Here is a 21,374-nt window from a genome sequence, read left to right on the forward strand (position 1 = left end):
GTCTGCTCACCTAGCACCCTCCAGAGTCCTAACAGTCTGACTTTGAGCCCATGCAGGAGTGCTGGCCTGGTGGTCCATGCTGGGGTTTAGACAGGATAAGAGTCTAGGTGGCCCAAGGAAAGTATGAGGAGCCAAAGGAAAAAGTCCAATGTGTCCTAGGAGTGTTGAGGACTCATAGCCTGGTAACCAAAGCAGGAGAATAAAGCAAAGTGGTGAAGAAATCCAAAACCAGATGAAGGGAAGAAGCTGCTAGGTGTTGAAAGAGAACCATATGTGAAGTGCACTGGTAGGGGGAATCCACAACTACTGTGCATGAAGCACTATGTTTGTGTCAGTCACATGGGTTATACATGTGTGCACACAGCACACACGAATATATGTGCCAGTGCAGACATGCTGGTTTAGGGTAAACACTAACCTTCCAAAATCCAGCTTTAAAAATAAATAAAAATAAAGTGATCAGGACAAAACATTCAGAACTATATTGGCATCTGGATAGGGAATGGTGTGTGCTGCCCACAGCAGATCCAGAAAGAGGGAAGGTGATAGGGCAGAGGTGCCATCTCCTCAGCCCTATGGAGGCATTTTACAGTCAGTTCCTACCTCCCTGGGATTCTTGCTCCCAGTTTCCAGGTGCAAATGCAGATCTGCAGAACTATTGTTGCTGCAAAGCCCATCTCAAGCCAGCTTGATCATAACAGAAGAGTCTCTCTTTCACTCGTATTCACCAGAAGAAAGGTAAATGCAACCTGGCGAGGCCTCAGTATCTTAAGACTCACAGGAAAAAGAGAGGGCATAGGTCTTAACACCAACAGCCAAATCGGGAACAGATTTGGCACACAATTACTCAAACGCTCCAAAGGCCAGAGAGGTCTGGAGAAACAAGGGATGCTTGTCAAAAACTAACTCTTGACCTTCAAATCCCTTCCCAAATCTTGTTATCTTCTGGTTCTGAAACTCCCCTTTATCTATCACATTCTTGTATTACATTAAATTGTCTGTATTGCTGGTTAATGGTGGCAATTTACCCCATTTTTCGTTATTCTGCCATGATAGACTCTTCTTCATGTTCCCTTAATCTTCCTTGTGTAACCTGTGTGCCATCTGGGACTCTTTCCTCCTAGTTTCTAGACTCACTTGATTCAGTCCCATGATGTAACTCAAGCCCTATTGATGGTGTCCAGTGAGTATGAGGGAGATTGCCTCTGTGGTCTGTTACAGAGGAATATTTATGGCAAAAAAATCAAAGGAGACACCCTGTTTGCCAGGCCCTAATTTACTCAGTTGACCCTCAATGGTGTGAGCTAGTGTTTCCTATTTCTAAGACGTAGTCGAATAATGGGTTTCTTTTATTTTTTATTCAAGAGAATATCAAGTAGTATTAAGATATTTCCCATCCTGATTGTGAGGACTCTGATGCAGAATTTTCTGTAATTTTTGGTTCAAAACTTCAGACAGCAGAGTTTTACCCCTTTTGCATCAGGAGGAGCAAAAAAAAAAAAAAAAAGAAATCACACACCACCAAATATGACGAGGAATATATAATTAGTGCTTCCCAGAAATAGGTTCTCTTCCAGGGTACATAGACTCTATTTTTAAGAGTGACATCCCATAACAATTCTTCCTTCTCTTTGGATCTCTGAGACATAGGCTTCCTGTTTTTCAGAGAAATGTTACAAAATAATCAACATACATAATATTTCAGGACAGAGAGGAAGACTTTAAAAGCAGACTTGCAGAATATCTCATGTTTTTCCATCACTATTTTCAGATAAAGGAATTGTATTCACATGACTTAGGTTCAAGGTTCCTGGTCGTTGAAGCAAGGTTTGCCTGGATTCTTGACCTCTGTCTTTGGCTTTGGTATCTGTACATGATAACTCTGATTTTTTTCAACCTGAGGTGAGAAATTTACTTCTATAAGAAATGTTCTCACATAACAGAAAACATGGTCTTCTACCACCTGACAACTCCCTTCTCTTTGTTCCTCTCAACTTTTTCCTCTTAAGTATTACTATACAGAAACATTTTTTTCTTATTATGCAAGTATTTGAACTTTCTCTAGTTTCTGCCCGAAAGGCTAGTGTCCTATCCCTCAAAATCCCCAACAGAAGCAAGAGTCTTATATTTAATATTACCCTCCCTTCTATAGGACAATCAAAATTACAACTGTCAATATTTGTCAATGGCAGTCATTTTGCTCCTACATCTTTCAACATCTTGCTTTTCACTTCAGCTTTTGAAGATGAATCTTCATTGATCTTCAGGACCTAGAACCTGCTATGCATTGCCAGGGGGACTTGGTTGTTGTAGGAGACATTGCCCTGGCTTAGCCCCACGAGCTTGATAGAACTACATGACTATTAACCACCAAAGTATAGCAACTGTGTCATTTTTGCTGTGGTATAACTGCACCCTAGGTAGACCCAGAAACCTCTCAGTTTTCTCTGGAGCTACAACTTTTCTTAATTGAGAAAAATAAAAGTCTCTCAGTCCTTATCTGACACAGTTGGATGCAAGAAGGTGCTAATGGACCAGCAACTGCCTCAAATACATTTTAATAAAACCACTTCCAAGAAGCCATGTGCAACTGAGATAAGAATATGAAAGAAATCCAGAAGCTGGGAAGGAGGTGAAAGACAACAGAAAAAGGTCTTTGTGTAGGTCTTACAGGGAGTAATGAAGTTAGGCCTTAAAGGGCACGTGTCTTTCAAAAACTTCCACTGCCCTCCACCCTGAACTTGCTTTTCCTTTTCTATCCTACAGGCTGTCTGCAAAAGTGAAAATTACAACTCAATTATGGAGTCAGTGGAGAGAAGACTGCTTGCTTTGAGCCTGAATCATTCATTTGTCACAAAACAACATACTTCAGTAATTCCGTGAAAGAATATTGTGTTGGACACTGTTATTTGTATTAGGATAAAAAAAAAAAAAAACCGACTCTAACCTGTAGGAGTTTGCAATCTAGCAGATAAACAGATAACCAACTAGTTTATAGCATAAAATGTATTGAACCAAATACAAAGAAACATTAATTCTTACCAAGGAAATAAAGAAACTTAACCAAAGAAGCAATTTTTCAGCTCAACTATTTTTCAAAATACTTAGGGGTGAAAAGGTCATTCAAGAGAAAAAGGACTGTGAAAATATGAAAGGAATTAGCTCTGAGGGAGGCTGAGGCATTGGACATGCAGAAACATGGGGTATGCAGAAGGATATGAGGAGATAAGTTTAAAAAGGTACTTTGGAACTTGATGAAGGTCGAAGGAATTTAGATTTTTTTCCTTTGAACAATGGGAAAGCCGTCCAAGGTGTTTAGGCTGAATATGATAAGAACTGTTATACAAAGTCACACTGGCAGCAGTGTGGACCGGGTCGAGTTATACCAGAGGCAAAGAGACCAATGTACAGTCTATTTCATTCAGCAAGTAAAGTGTAAAAATGTGTAAGAGTTCATGAAGACTTGAGCTGAAAGTGTGATCATGGGAAGGGAGAAAAAGGGAGCAATTACAGCATATTGCTAGAATAAAGAGATGGGACTCAGAGATGCGGTAGAGTCTGGAAGATTCTTGCACTCTGTAGAAAAGCCCTCAGACCAGGGAAAATGGAGACTCACTTTCCCTATTATGGTTGGCTATTGTTAATAAATAGCCAAGGTATTTGAATGCTCTGTCCTTAACCTCTGAACTTGATAAATTGTAGGACTACTTTCAGTTCTTAAATCCATGTATAATTAATCAATGCCTCTCATCCCCAGTGTGAATACAGCATTCATAGTCTTTGCCAGGTAAAGGAAATACCTTTAGAGGAACAGCCATGAATCCCTCCTTTTTGACACTCAGATTCTACACATCATCAGTTAAATAATTATACATGTGAACAACTACATAGCACAAAATTAAAGTCCCAAAACTCCCATAGAAATGGTAGGGGGTTCAGAGTTCAGAGTGGGAAGAGGAAGATAGGAGGGCAAGGAGAAACAATACAAGTCTCACTTTCTTAATGGATAGCTTGGATAGGCAGAGGAAGTATCCAATTTGGACCATCGGCCAAGCCTAAAATATCCTCCTGCCCAGCACCTGGCCTCCTTGGCTCTTTTCAACTGTTATTGGGAATTTTGGAAGCAAAATTTGGCTGGTATGCTCTTTGGAGAGCTCTCCCTGGGGTCAGATCCCAGCCGTCATCACTGGCTGAAATGGAATTTGGAAAGATAATACTCACAATGGAAAATACCGACAGAGATTTTCATGACAGTTTTCATAAAGTAAGAATAAGTAAATGCAGAAAAGAGTATCTTCACGGACTCATCCCATACAGGGTATAATCAGCTAAATAAAGGCCATCCTTGTAAAGGCTTAGATGCTATTTGAATATGGGGTTTCATTTGGAGGGATCTTAAGGGAACCACGTTATGTGAGAATGCAGAATGACATACCACCATGTTGGTTCTTTGAATGGAGAATCAGGAGGGTGGGATGATCTAGAGTAGAGGATCAATTGAGGATGATGTATCATATCAGAGGGTTGATTTATCTGCAAGTTTTCCTTATTGAATAATATGATTTCCCAGTTTGCATATCCTTTTCGGGGACATCACATCTAATGTTATTCTCAAAATGAGTACATGTGAGAATTATCTGGACAACTCAATCAAACGAATTATCTGGACAACTCAATCAAACCTCAGATACTCTGACTCAGTGGATGTGAAGTGAAGACAGGCACTGCATTTTCAACAAGCATCTAAGTGAATCTGCACCCTATTTTCAGCTTTTTGCCCTCTATTTGGCAGCAGATGGTGGATCCTCTGTAAGTTCCTTTTCTCTTGCCTTCTGACTTCCCCTGAGTCAGAGGACAGAGAACGTGGGTAGAGTATGATAATAACTAAGGTAAGAAATCACACTTCCAAATATGAGTAAATGCTCAAGCTCCTTAAATCCTATATTCACCTACAGTAAGGAATGAGAAAAAAAGACAAAGCAGCCAAGAACTGCACTTCTCAAATATGGGTGATCATCATTTCTCCTGGGGTAATAGGCTCCCCTTGGAGAAAGAAATTACAAATTAATAATAGTTCATATGGCAGAAAATTGCAAATTCTAAGCAAAATAAATTTGTTCTTCCATTTCTAGAGTTTGCAATTGACTATAAGGTGGGAGGATGCAGTATTAATAGGCAGCTATCAAATAGGACAGTGATGTTAAATTACATAATCAATTTAATGTTCTGGGTCAGTTAACAAAGAAATCCGTTTTCTCTCTGCCACTAATTTAGAGCTCTCAATATCCGATTCATGAGTATTTTCTTTTTTTTTTTTTCTTCTTTCTTTCACTTTTGGGAAAGATGTGGTATATCAAATTGTTCCATAAACATCTGAAACAGCTGTATAAGGAATCCCAGACTAGCTGACCTTTCTCCTTCTGCAGTGTGATGGTGAAAATGAGAACATAATCGCCCATGATGAGCTGGCTGAGCAAAGTTGGGCCAAGCCATCAAATGCAGCTGTTGACTTTGCACAGGGTTGATCTTGTTTGCCTCACAGTACACCTCTGCAGGACAGCATACAGAATGTTTGGCCCCTTGTCCCATATGGACTGCGTGTAATCATGTGTGTGTGTGTGTATGTGTGTGTGTGTGTATAAGTACAAGTGTACATATTCACAAACACATGTGCAAAGTAGGTGGGGCAAGAGAGAGGAAGAGAGTTAACCAAGACATAGCTTTGGTGCTAAAGTTTGCTATTGGGAAGACTTCTGGTTCTTTTTCTCTAGACAAAAATGATGAAAATGTCACCCTCCTTCTCAAGTATAATTAACAAATAAAGTTTCTTACCTGTGTCAACTGATTGGTGAGTGGTTCTCTGAAGCTCTATGTTCAAAATTCTGAAACAGAATTCCATTAGCCAGAAAGATGATTATTGGTGTTTTCCAGCACTGCAGAAAGGGATGCCTTGCTAGAGCTCATAGACATATACTTCCATTATTTAAGGACCAGGACTAGATGAGCAGAAGCCTTGGAATGTAGTGTGCACCATGGTGCCCATGTTCAAAATATTCATCAGTTTCCTCAATCAACTCTCTTTTTGTCTGTCAACTACCAGGCACTGTTCTATGCCCCAGGTCTACAATGGGGAACAGGATACTAAAGCTGAGAACTGAGCTGCCACTGAAGGCTAAGTACACCAACAACCAGTGAGGTCATATGGGGTATCTGATTGGTTTAGAATTGAAAATCCAGCCCCTGAGTGTGCACACAGAGGGAAAATAACTCATAGATTATTAAATACGTCTTTATGTTCACAAGTGAATGAATGAAAAGTCCTTGCAATGGAATCAAGAGTGGGCATGGCTGTGAGATGCTCAGATATCCATTCAATTCGGGCTCGGGTTCAATAATGTGGTGGACTTAAAAGACTTTAACCATTGTAATTCATCATTTTGGAAGGCTTACAGGCAGAAAAATCTATTTGGTACTTTGACCACATTTTCAATTCTGAAAGTTTCCCAAGTGAAACAAGGCATGGTAGGATCAACAGAGAGTGGTATGATATTGCATTTAGCAGTTGGGAGAAAAAAAAATTAAGAGTTTTTGTAGAGGGTAAAGTCTTTTGGAAAAGAATTCACTCCTACAATATGCTTGTTTGTTCAGTACCTAATCCTTGGCAGTCCCGTTGTGGAAGGTTAAAGGAGTAGACCCATGGTCTTCTCAGACATTCTGGGTGTTCAGATAATATTGATTACTTACTTGTATAGGTTTTCTGCTCGAAAGGTAGGGCAAATATAAAAACCGAGGCACTCCCCTCTTTCATCATAAGTTGGCACATACACTAGAAACAGTCACTAATTGAATTGTGATTGAATCTAGTAGACAATAATTTAATTCCACTGCATGAACAGAACTTGCTTTTCCTTAAAATATGTCCTGATATTTTTTAAGTTTCCCAGGCTTTGCTTTATCTGTGCTTCAGCTCTTCTCTGCTATGCATATTTAAGTCTTTTATTTGGGAAGGTGAAGTACCTAACAGTGGTCCTCCAGTCACAGAAGGAATTGATATAGGAATAGCTTTTGTGTATTGACTATCTCCACCCATCAGGCACTGTGCTAGGAGGTTAAAAGAAAAGTAGTTTGCAATTTCCTCAGAAACTTATTACAAAATTTAATTCAAAATGTTCTCCAGAAAGGAAATATCATTCCCAATAATATGCTCAAACAATTTTCTGATATACTTTCAGGAGAATTTTTTACCCACAGAGTTGTCTGTCAGCAGACCATCAGTCAAGAGTTTAGTGACTTTTAAAAAATAAAATCTTATTTTTTAGAACAGTGTCAGGCTCACAACAAAATCTGAGGAAGGTACAGAATTTTCCACATACCTCTTACAAGTAAAGTCTCCCTCATTATCAACTCTCCTTACCAGAATGGGACATTTGTTACAATTGGTGAAGTTGTGCCTATATATTATTATCCAAAGGTGACACTGATAAATTAGGGTTCCCTCCTGGCGGTACATTCTATGGATTTAGACAAATGTGTAATGACATGTCTCCACCATTACAGCATCATACAGAATATTTTCACTGCCCCCAAAATTCTCTGTGTCCTTCTGATTCATTCGTCTCTCCCAAAACCCAACCATGAAACTTTTTACTGTCTCCATAGTTTTGTCTTCTCTGAAACATACTATAGTTGGAATCATACTATATGTATGTAGCCTTTTCACATTGGCTTATTTCACTAAGTAACATGCACTCTGTTTATACCCAAAGCACTTAAAATTAGCATAGTACAGTAACACAGCCACATCAATGTTTATAGCAGCTCAATTCACAATAGCTAGATTGTGGAACCAACCTAGATGCCCTTCAACAGATGAATGGATAAAGAAACTGTGGATATATATATATATATATATATATATATATATATATATATATATATATATATTATATAATATAATAATATAATATAATAATAATATTCCACTGTGTGTATATACACACACACACACACACACACCTGCAGTGGAATATTATTCAGCCATAAAGAAGAATAATATAATGATATTTGCAGATAAATGGATGGAACTGGAGAATATCACGCTAGGTGAAATAAGTCAATCTCCAAAAACCAAAGGCTGAATGTTTTCCCTGATAAGTGGATGATGATACATAATGGGGGTGGGAGTGGGGGTGAGAAAAGAATGGAGGAACTTTAGGTTACATAGAGGGAAATGAGAGGGAGGAGGGGGTGGGGCTATGAAAGATGGTAGAATGAGACAGACATCATTACCCTATGTACATGTATGATTATACTAATAGTATGAATGGACATCATGCACAACCATAGAAATGGAAAGTTGTACCTCATTTGTGTACAATGAATCAAAATGCAGTCTGTAAAAATTTTAAAAAAATAAGTAAATAAATAAAAAAGTTTCCTCTATTTTTCCCCCCACAACTTCATAACTTGTTTCCTTCTAACACTGAATAATATTTCCTTGTCTGGATATACAACAATTAATTTATCCATTCACCTATTGAAGGACATGCTGATTACTTCCAAGTTTTGGCAATTATGATCAAGCAGTTATAAATATCCACATGCAGGATATTATGTAGACATACATTTTCAAATCCTTTGGGTAAATACCAGGGAATGTCATTCTGGATCACATGGTAAGTTTATTTAGTTTTTTTTTTTTTTTTTAAGAAACCACCAAAGTGTCCTCCAAAGCAGCTATACCATCTTCTGTCCCCACAGCCACGAATGAGAGTCCCGTCACTCCACGTGCTTGTTGGCATTTGGTGCTTGTTGACAATATTCTGGATTTTGGCCATTCTAACAGGTGGGTAGTAGTATTTCATTGTTTTAATTTGCATTTCCCTAGTCACATATGATGAGCATTTTGAATATGCTTAATTAGCATCTATGTATCATAACTGGTGAGCCATCTGTTAGAATCTTTGACCCTTTTTTTTAGTCATTTGCTGTTGTTGCTTCTTATTGTTGTGTTTTAAGAGTTTCTCATTCTTTTTAGATAACAGTCCTTAAGCAGATACATCTTTTTGCAAATATTTTCTCCTGGTCTGGGCTTTTTTTTCTCTCTCTTCTTTATTTATTTATTTTTTTGAGGGGCGGGGGGTCTTACTAGTCTCTTCATGGTGTCGTTCACATAATAGAAAGTGTTAAACCTAATGAAGTCCGCCTTACCAGTTTTTTTCTTTCGTGGTTCATGCCTTTGAAGATGTATCTAAAAAGTCATCATCACAACCAAGGTCATCTAATTTTTCATTCATGTTATCTTCTTGGAGTTTTACAGTTTTGCATTTTAAATGGTCTGTGGTCCTTTGTTATATTAATTTTGTGAGGGGAGTAAAATCTGAATCTAGAGTCTCACAAGAGCTAAGGAAGCTGGATGAGAACCCCTATGTCTGGTACTAGCATAACAGAAAGAAAAGATGCATTGAAGAAGACAGAAAGTATACAGTTTCTGGTATTACTCTTCTTTCAACTCCAAACAGTTTGAAGAAAGATGCCTCTCACTTGGGAAGGAGAAGAAAATTAAGTCCAGGTCTTAGACATGAAATTAGGCATTAGTGGATGACCAGTTGTTCCTACACCAGTTGTAGAAGAGACTCTCCCTTTTCTCCATTGTATTACCTTTACTCCTTTCTTTCTTTTTTTTTTTTTTTTTTGTTATAGGTATTTATTTATTTATTTATTTATTAGTTTTTTTAATTAAAAATCATAAATTTACATAGGGCAATACTGTTTGATTCATTCTGTTACTTTTGTTCCCTTCCCCCCACCCCTCCCACCCCTCTTTTCCCTCTATACAGTCCTTCCTTCCTCCATTCTTACCACCCTCCTTATCCCTAACCCTAAACCTAACCCTAACCCTAACGCTAACCCCTCCTACCCCCCATTATATGTCCTCATCCACTTATCAGCGAGATCATTTGTCCTTTAGTTTTTTGAGATTGGTTTATCTCACTTAGCATGATATTCTCCATTTGACCCAGCTATCCCACTCCTTGGCCTATACCCAAACGACTTAAAATCAGCATACTACAGAGATACAGCCACATCAATGTTCATAGCTGCTCAATTCACCATAGCCAGATTGTGGAACCAACCTAGATGCCCTTCAGTTGATGAATGGATAAAGAAACTGTGGCATATATATACAATGGAATATTACTCCACCATGAAGAATGATAAAATTATGGCATTTGCAGGCAAATGGATGAAATTGGAGAATATCATGCTAAGTGAGATAAGCCAATCTCAAAAAAACTAAAGGACGAATGATCTCGCTAGAGCGCTAATTTCCAGAATCTATAAAGAACTCAAAAACTCTACACCAAGAATACAAATAATCCAATCGACAAATGGGATAAGGAAATGAACAGACACTTCATGAAAAAATGTTCAACGTCTCTAGTAATAAGAGAAATGCAAATCAAAACCACCCTAAGATTTCATCTCACCCCAATTAGAATGGCGATTATCAAGAACACAAGCAACAATAGGTGTTGGCGAGGATGTGGGGAAAAAGGTACACTCATACATTGCTGGTGGGGTTGCAAATTAGTGCAGCCACTCTGGAAAGCAGTATGGAGATTCCTCAGAAAGCTTGGAATGGAACCACCATTTACTCCTTTCTTGAAGATCCGAGACTACATTTATGTAGATCTGTTTCTTGACTCTCCGCTCTTTTACTTCGATATATTTCTCTGTTCTTCACAAATACTACACAGTCTTGATTACTAGCTTTAAGTCAGATATTGTCAGTCTTCTGGCTATTTTTCTCCTTCAATAATGTATTGTCTGTTCTTGGTCTTTTACTTCTCCATTTAACTTTTTTTTTTAATTTTTGATTTATTGTACACAAATGGGGTACAACTTGTTTCTTTGGTTGTACACAAAGTAGAGTCACACCATTTGCGTAATCATACATGTATATAGGATAATGATATTTGTCTCATTCTATTATTTTTCCTTCCCCCCGTCCCCTCCCTACTCCTTATTTTCCTCTATACAATCCATCCTTCCTCCATTCTTGCCTCCCCACCATTCCCATTTTGTATCATCGCCCACTTATCAGAGAAATCATTCGGCCTTTGTTTTATTGGGATTGGCTTATTTCACTTAGCATGATATTCTCCAACTGCATCCATTTACCTGCAAATGCCATAATTTTAGTCTTCTTTATGGCTGAATAATATTCCATTTTACATATATACACCACAGTTTCTTTATCCATTCATCTATTGAAGGGCATCTAGGTTGGTTCCACAATCTAGGTATTGTGAATTGAGATACTATAAACATTGATATAGCTCCATCACTGTCGTATGTTGATTTTTAAGTCCTTTGTGTATAGGCCACAGAGTGAGAGAGCTGAGTTAAATGGTGGTTCCTTTCCAAGTTTTTTAAGGAATATCCATACTGCTTTCCAGAGTGGCTGCACTAATTTGCAACCCCACCAGCAATGTATGAGTGTACCTTTTTCCCCACATCCTCTCCAACACTTATTGTTGCTTGTATTCTTGATAATAGCCATTCTAATTGGGGTGAGATGGAATCTTAGTGTAGTTTTGATTTGCATTTCTCTTATTAGTACAGATGTTGAACATTTTTTCATGTATCTGTTGATTGCTTGTAGATCTTCTTCTGTGAAATGTCTGCACATTTCCTTAACCCATTTATTTATTTGGTTATTTAGTATTCTTGGTGTAAAGTTTTTTGAGTTCTTTATAGATTCTGGAGATCATTGCTCTATCTGAAGCATGTGTGGCAAAGATTTTCTCCCACTCTGTAGGCTGTCTTTTCACATGATTGATTGTTTCCTTTGCTGAGAAAAACATTTTTAGTTTGAATCTATCCAATTATTGAGTCCTTCTTTTTTATTCTTGTGCTTTGGGAGTCATGTTAAGGAAGTCTGGTCCTAAGCCAACATGATGAAGATTTGGACTTACTTTTTCTTCTATAAGGTGCAGGGTCTCTGGCTAATTCCGAGGTCCTTGATCCAATTTTGAGTTGAGTTTTGTGCAGGATGAGAGATAGGGGTTTAGTTTAATTCTGCTGCATATGGATTTCCAGTTTTCCCAGCACCATTTGTTGAAGAGGCTATCTTTTCTCCATTGTATGTTTTTGGCACCTTTGTCTAGTATGAGATAGCTGGATTTATGTGGTTCTGTCTCTGTGTCCTCTATTCTGTATCATTGGTTTACCTGCCTATTTTGGTGCTGAAGTTCTGTTATTGCAATACCCCCTGCTTCACTCTTCCTGTTAAGGATTGCTTTAGCTATTCTGGGTTTCTTATTCTTCCAGATGAATTTCATGATTACTTTCTCTATTTCTGTAAGGTACATCATTGGGATTTTAATTGGAATTGCATTGAATCTGTATAGCACTTTTGGTAGTATGGCCATTTTGACAATATTAATTCTGCCTATCCAAGAACATGGGAGATCTTTCCATCTTCTAAGGTTTTCTTTAATTTCTTTCTTTAGTGTTCTGTAGTTCTCATTGTAAAGGTCTTTAATCATTCAACTTTAGATGCTGATTATTTATATCCACAAAACATCAATTTTGATTGGTATTGCATTGAACCTATAGATAAAATTATAAACAGCTGAAATCTTAACAACCTTAAATTTCTTCTATCCATGAATATGGAGTATCTCTCCATTTCTTTAATTCCTTTTTTATTACTTTCATCAGAGTTTTGCAGTTTTTCTGAGATAGATTTTACATATTCTGTTAGATTTATACCCAAGTATTTTACTTGATGAGAAGGTTAATGGAAATGCATTTTTTAAATTTCAAATTGCCCTTATTTATAGCTAATATATAGAAAAGTGACTGATTTTTGTTGATTAACCTAGCATATCTTAGAAAGTTCTGTAATTGCTTATTAGTTCTAGGAGTTACATCATTTCCTTTATAATTTCTATATACATGATCATGTCATCTATGACAAAGTCAGTTATATTTCTTTCTTCCCAATATGAATTCCTTTTATTTCCTTTCCTTATCTTATTTCATTAGTTAAAAACTACCTGCACAATAATGTGAGAGGAGACATTTTTGCTTCAGAAAAAAAGCTGGAAAATTGGGAAAGCTTCAAGTTTCATATGATTTATTAGGGTGCTAGCCAGAGGTTTCTTGTATCCTTTATCAAGCTGAGGCAGTTGCTCTCTATTCTTAGCATATATATATATCGTGAATGGGTGTTGGGTTTTGTCAAATGCTTTTCCTGCATCTATTGTATGATCATGTGACTTTTCTTTACCTTGTTCATGTAATAAATTACATTAACTGATTTTCAAATGTTGAGTCACACTTGCATACTGGGATAAACCCACTTGGTTGTGGGGTATAATTCTCTTCATGCATTATTTGATTTGAATCAATAATATTTTTTAGTGGTTTGAATTTATATTTGTGAGAGACACAGGTCTACAGTTTTCTTTCTTCTAATGCCTTTGGATTTGATATTAGGGTACTGTTGGTCTTAGAATGAGTTAGGGAGTGTTCTCTCTGTTTAAATCTCTGAGACTGTAGACTATTAGGTATTATAGAATATTTGATGGACGTCACCAGTGAAATCTCTGGGCCTGGCATTTTATGTTATAGAAAGTTATTTATTATTGATTCAATTTTTAATAGACATAAATGTTTTCAGATTATCTATTTCTTCTTGTGTGAATTTTGACAGATTGAGTTTTTCAAGGAATTGTTACATTTTGGGCAGATTATAAAATTTGTGCCCATGGAGTTGTTACAATATTGCTTTATTGTCCTTTCAATATCTATGAGTAGTACATCCTCTCCTTCATTTCTGATGTTAGTAATTTGTGTCTTCTCTCCTTTTTTCTTAACCTGACTAGAGGCATATCAATATTATTGATCTTTTAAAAGAACAAGCTTTTGGTTTAGTTGATCTTTTCTATTGATTTTCTGGCTTCAATTTCATTGATTTCTGCTCTAATTTTTATTATTTCTTTTCTTCTGCTTACTTTAGATTTAACTTACTCTTTTCTTTGTGGTTTCCTTACATGGAAGCTTAGATCATTGATTTTGGATCTCTCTTCTTTCATAATATATGTGTTCAATGCTATACATTTCCTTAGCTTTAAGCACTGATTTCACTGCATTCCTTAAACTTTAACAAGTTGTATTTTCAATTTCCCTTGGTCCAAAAAAATGTTTTTTGATTTCCATTGAGATTTCTTCCTTGGTCCTTGGTTATTTAGTAATGTGCTGTTTGGTATCAAGTATTTTAGGATTTTTCAGCTATCTTTCTGTTACAGTTTTTAATTGAATTCCATTGTGATCTGAGAACAGATATTGCATTACTTCAAACCTTTTAAATTTGTTGGGGTTTACTTTATGTTCCAGAATATGATCTATCTTGATAAATATTCCATATGAGCTTGAGTAGAATGTGAGTTCTACTGGTATTGGATGAAGTAATGCATATCTGTTCATTATATCCAGTTGGTTGATGGTGTTGAGTTCAACTGTGTCCTTGCTGATCTATGTGCCTGCTGGATGTATCAATGTTTTGAAACAGAAGTGTTGAAGTCTCCAACTAAAAGAGTGGATTCATATTATGTGCATGTATGACCACGTAACAAGGAATCCCACCATTGAGCACAATTATAATGCGTAAAAAAAGGGAAAAAATTTTAAGAGTGTGTTCATCTATTTCTCTTTGTAGTTTTATCAGTTGTGGCTCACATATTTGGCACTGTTGTGAGGTAAACTTGGTGACTTTTAACCTAACATTTTTGTCCATGTTTAGCTTGATTGTGTAACTATTCACTTTTCATATAGTATCCTGCTACTACAAAAGAGTATCCAGATTATCTGAGGAGGAATCTTTGTTTCCCTTATCTGTAAGAATCAAACAAATGCATACCTGTAGGTAATTTTCTGAATCATTGCCTAGACACACTTTGAATACATTTTCTCTGATTGTCCCAATTGTCCTGTTGGTTAGTGATTAAAAAAAAAAAAAATAGAAAAAAAAATATCTAAGGTCCAGATCTGGTCACAGTGGTTCACACCTGTAATCCCAGCTGTTTTAGAATCTAAGAAAGGAGGACCATGAGGTCAAGTCAACCTGGACAACTTAGTGAGACCCTAACTCAAATACAAAGGTTTTAAGAAGTGCTGGAAGTGTAGCTCAGTGTTAGAGCACTTGCCTAGCATGCATGAGATTCTTGGTTCAGTCCCCAGAACTAAATACAAAACAAAGCAAAAGGTCTGGAAATGTCACTTAGGGAAAGGTAGCTAATAAGTAGAAAACTTGATTATATTCAAATCACTTCTATGAACCAGGTGGTGCTGTATACTTGTAATCCCAGTGACTCTGGAGGCTGCGGTTGAAGAATGGCAAGTTTGAGGCCAGCCTCAGCCATTTAGTGAGATCCTGTCTCAAAAAAAAAAAAAAAAGGAAGGATTGGGGGGGGGTATAGCTCAGTGGTGAAGCATCCCTGGGTTTAATCCTAATACCAAAAAATAAATAAAAAGTACATCTATCTGACTCCAAAATACTTTCCAAAATGCATCCCTATCTCTCTTGGTGGGTTGGAAGGGTTTGTGTTCCAATTTTCTGGGGTGTCTTAGACTTTCAAGTGTTCAGAAGCCATTTAAGTTTCCATAGTTGGTAGGTCTAGCAGATGCCTTCCACCTCACAAGGCAACATTTGTTAGTCAGTTCAAACACAGACTAGCTCCTTGTGACATCTGTGTTCTGTGAGGCCACAGAGAGGTGCTTACCCTGAAACACAGGACAAGAGGCTCTTCCTCTCTTTGTATGAGAAATATTTCTATCTACATTCTGTTGTGTCGGGTAGTCTTTCTAGATTATGTCCTTGAACCCTATTATGGAAGATAATAATGTCTACTATATTGTAAAGTAGATATTATTTCCTACTTTATATGGAGAAGGAAATTGAATTTCAGAGCATTAGATTAATGTGCCCATGCACACAAAGCTGCTAAGTAGCCAAGTCATACACTCTTGTTTAGTGAATGAATAAAGGAAAGGAATTCTCGTGTTTCCTCACTTTTTCCCCATGCTGCCTTCGAAGATGCCACAATGATGCCATTTCTTCAGCAGGCAAGTACCCTCTTTGAAGTTTGTGATTATAATTTTCCAAAAGGGAATGTGACTGTCCTGTGTACTACCCCTCCCCCATTTGATCTATTTGCTGTCTCAAATTAGAGCATACAAACTTTGAAAAGTACTTCCTTACTTCTGAGGATAAAGGAAAGACATTTCAAGATTTCCTATGCCTATAAGAGGAGTAGTAGGGTTTCTCAATTAGGTGGCTACTGAGCTCTGCACAATATCAATTTTGGTCCCTGAGATTGTCACTCACAGTTTTTTGGTAACTTTGTCCATATGTTGGGGGTCAAGAGTCAGATTCTTGGTGGGAAGGAAGGCATCAGCTTGGGTCCTAGAACATGAGCCTCCCCCTAAAATCAGAGACCACTGAGACCAATTCCTATTTGGAGCTCACTACATGTTTTTGGCATACATGAATGAATTAAAATTCTTTTACATGTTTTTCCATCTTTTAATCTTCATGGAAGACATTATCATATCTATTTGATAAATGAGAAAGGTCAGGGTCTTGCTCAAATTCACAAAACTAATTAATAAAAGAAACAGGGCTTGAATCTAATCTCAATGACTTTTGATACTACATAGATACCTTCTCTTTCTTATTTTATTAGTCCTACAAACCAGAGCATAGACAATCCTGGGAGGAAGCAGTTCTTTCTTGGAACTACTATTTAAGACCACTTGCTCCTCTCTGGGTGGGAGGGGGCTATAAACCCCACCCCCTCCCATGTCATTTTCTTTTTTTTCTGGATGACTGTTCACACCCCACAGCCAGCGAGCTGATGCTCCCCAATAATGTCAGCAGAGGTCTGGTGCCTCCATTATGTTTGGTTAGGCAAGTTTCTTGTTCTGTGACAATCTGCAGAGAACACACATTATAAATCAAAAGCCTATGGAAAGTTCAGGAATAAAAGAAATTTCTTACAGACCCGAGGAGCTGAGAGCTCATTTTTGAATCCCTGCAGGAAACAAAACAAAACAAAACAAAACTGTGGCCTTAAAAAGCATATTTCCTTCTCTCTCTCAGGAATATGTCGGTACTATTTGTTTGCCACATAATATATTCTCCCATGTACTGGCAGAGTTCCAAGAGGGTGGAGCCCAATCTCTATTCATCCTCCAGACTGAGAAAAAATATGAGATGGAAAGGAAGAAGGCAAACTTGGAGAAGCTGTGAGATGAGAAAGCTAACCACACTGAACCATCAGGGTAAGATGCTGATTAGGCATGTGAGTTCACCATCACACCACCTGGATTCAGATCCCAAATTCGCCGCTTACTAGCAGGTGGGAAGCTCCATTGAAGGCAATGGGTTTGTCTTGAGATGTCTTGAATGTGATTAGCTGGTGGAATCCTAGGTCTTGAGGCTCTGCAGTGGGTGAAAAGACTGGATGGAGAGAAGGGCACCAGGCTCTGGAACACTAACGAGAACTAATGCTCCTACTGTGTTTATCTTGTGCCTACCATTGGCTCAGCATTTCCTAAGTGTCACATTGTGGTGTTTTATTCTTTCTGTTAATCCAATTCTTAGGAGTCCTTAGGAACAAGGTTCTTAGATTCTGGAATTTTCTTTAGTCTTTGTCATGATACTTATTTTGTAATAATCTTACCCAGACTTCCTAAATCAAATCTTCCAGATTTATAGTTTAGCAATGAAAGAAGAGTGTATTTTTGTAAAGGTTAGAAAGGAGAAATATTTACACCCAAAGAAAACTATAAAATAAAGCAAAAAGAAACTTTGTTGCATGTTAATTATGATCCCAATATGCCCAAGTTTTATCAGCATGGGGAGAGAGATGTTATCACACAAATATTACACCTGAATTTTGCTAACTTTCAACCTGTATATAATGATGCCTTATAAGATGCTTTAGGGCATTTAAGTCCCTGCTGTGGCTCTACACCTGCCACAGAAGCTTCTATGTGGACCCGCAGAGTTGTGTGGCAGCCACTGCTGTGTTTGTCTTTGCCAGGTTCAAATGACATCCCTGAGTGCAGATCCTGGCTGAGTACTTAGACTCTGGTACCTAATTTTTTGCAGTGCAGAAGCATCCTGGGGGTCACCCAAGAAATGAAAAGGAAGATTGCAACTTCTAGGTTGCTCAGCATTGTAGAGCTTACTGAGAAAATTCTTAAAGATTATATGTACAACCTATTTCTTGAGTGAGCACAAAAATTCCACCAGATAATGCTATTGAGATGAATTCAAGTTCTAGAACACTACAGACCTCAGGCCACTGCAAGGGTACTGAGTCTACTTCAATATACCACATATTTTCTTGATGATGACTCTCTTTGAGCTTTTAGAAGATTCTAACAATTGGCTTCTAATACATTCTCTCATCCCACTGGGTTTGCAATGCACAGATGTGATCTGACAAGGGAATAGTTGAAGGCAGTCCCATGGGAGGGGTCCCCCAATGTTCTATTACATCATGGAACTAGAATTGCATGGAGCATAACTTAAACATACTTAGTGCTCTCTACCTTAATTATTTTGATCAAAAAATGTTTGGACTGAATTAGGGCACCCCAAATTCATGTGTTGTCATACCATGGTCAGGACTCCAGAATGTTTTTAGAAATACATGATCATATCTTTAAAGATGTGATTTAGTTAAAATGAGGACATTGTGGCACAGTCATAATCCAAGATGATTCCAAGAAGAGACTGAGACACCAGAGGTGCACATGCCCAGAGAGACAATCATGTGAGACAACACAATGAGATGGCAACCATCTCCAAGCCAAGGACAGAAACCTGGAACAGATCCTTCCATTGTGGTCTTGAGAAGAAACCAACCATGCCAGCAAGTTGATCCTGGACCTCTAACCTCCAGAACTATGAGAAAATAGGTTTCTGTTGTTCAAGTCATTCAGTTTTTGCTATTTTGTAGTAGCATCCACCACAAACTAATAAAGGCCACTTCATGCCATCTCTAATAAACAAGCTAATCATAAACAAATTTTGCAAATGAATCCCTTAGCTCTCAGGTTCCACCAGCTTGCTCCTCCTCCTCAAACCTACCTGCTATAATCCTCTCCTGCAAGGCTTTCACAGAATGCACAGTACCTCCAGAAATAACTTGCCAGACACGCATAGCTACTAGACATGTATTACTTGACTTGGTGCAAAATCTGTCTCCCTGCTCCTGAGGGGGCCATTCTTGTGCCACTTATTAGGTATCCAAGGTCTGTGCAGTTCTACTCTATACCAGTTATGCTTGGTTATGTGCTCCACTTTCCAAACCAGAGAAGTCTGGCCCTGACATTTACTAGCTGTATGATCTTAAGGGTGTCATTTAACCCTTCAAAACCTAATTTTTTTTTCATCAGAAACACTGCATGATAATTGTCTTAGTCAATCCCAGCAACTATAGCAAAGTACCACAGACTGAATGGTTTATAAACAACAGGCCTTTTATCTCTAACAGTTCTGGAAGATGAGAAGTCTGAGATCAGGGACCAGCAAATTAGGACTGGAGAGGACCATTTTCTGGGCCGCAGACAGCATTTTCATGCTGTGTCCTCCATGGTGGGAAGAAAGCTTGCTAGTTCTGAACTCTTAGGGCACTAAGGCCATTCATGAGAGCTCAGCCCTCAAGACCTAATTAATAACCTCTGGAAGACCCTGCCTTCTAACACTACCACATTGGGTTTCAACATATGAATTGAAAGGTGGAACAAACATTTAATCTATGCACAACATATGGATGTTCAGGCCAGATATCAATCATGATCACTATTATTATTTTTAGAAACTATTAGTCTCTTAGAAATTTCCTGATTTGCTTCTGTTGAATGCTTCAGCTATCTTGAAGTATGTAAAGCAATCTCTTCAATTCAATTTCTTCAATCCTAGTCTCAATTTTTTTATTAGTCTTCATGCAGGTAAAATTGCTGTTCTCCACAACACGCTAAATCTATCAGGATTGGAGGACACTTCCCACTTTCTAGTCTCGGCAGGAAGGAGAGGGTGGGACTGAGCAGGCTTTTTTCCTTCTGATGATTGCCTCGAGAACACATTCTTTATCCAGATAAAGAATGAGAATCTTTGATGATTACCCTGGATCACACACATCATATTCCAGATATGACATTTACAAAACCACTTCACAAAAAGCCTGTGTGCAATTCTAGAGTTTAAATACATCATATGCCGATCCTCATCATCACCTTTGTGACTGGTTTGCACAGATCTTCTCTGTGGAGGTGTGTTTTCACAGCCACCCAATATTTTAAAAAAGAAAATTAAAATATTTAAAGAGTCTGAACTTCATGCTAGGTGATATGCTATTTCTCACACCAGCTTTTAAAGTTAATTGTTTTATTTCCACTTTGCAGATGACAAAATTGAGACTCTGAGAAGCTAAGTAACTTAACCAAGGTTAAACGATGGTTTAATGTTAATTAAATTTTTCTGGAGTTTTATGAACACTGTGAAATTTATTCTAAAATAATTAAGAGGAGGGAACTTTCTTGTTAAACAAAGAGAACATTCTCATTGAAAAAAATATGTCAGCAAAATTGAAAAAAAATTATCTATGATCCTACCTCTTCTAGCATTTTCATTGATTAAACAGTAAGTGTGATTTTTATAGGAAACCCTTAATCATTCGTACTAATACAAGTGAAAAAATGGGTGGAGAATCTAAAAATCATTTCTGTCTGCATTGTGTGCTTTGGGGAGTAGAAAATTAACCTTTTTGATCATGTTCTGCATGGGCTAATTACTAAAATTGCTTTTCCTTTCCCGACTGATCCCAATTCAGGGCAGAGTCCCAGAAGCATTTTGGTGACAGGGGATTAAACATGTGCTGTGGCTAATTCAAGAACTGGAGACTCTACACATGGATAATTAAGATCTAACTGCAGAGCAAAAGCTTGCACATTGTTGTAGCATGGGGGCTCTTCAGCATTTCAGATGTTTTATCCTCAGAGCAATCTTGAAAGGTAAATTCGATTCAATTTGCCAAGCATTCATTGTGAGATTGACTTGTTCTGTGGTGTGCTAAAGTGTTCAGGAAACAATTTGATGATAGGGGACATGCAATCTAGTGAAGGAGAAAGTTATGCATTCCACTAACTTCAATAATAGTAACAATGACCACTGTAGCTAACATTTATTGAGCACTTACTTACCTGAGACCCCGTCTCTCTTTTAAGCTTTTTAAACATATCAACTCATTTTGTCCTCATAAAGCATAGTGGAACAAAGGGAACACTGC

Source organism: Sciurus vulgaris, assembly GCF_902686455.1.
Source record: "Sciurus vulgaris genome assembly, chromosome: 15".
Classification (NCBI taxonomy): domain Eukaryota; kingdom Metazoa; phylum Chordata; class Mammalia; order Rodentia; family Sciuridae; genus Sciurus; species Sciurus vulgaris.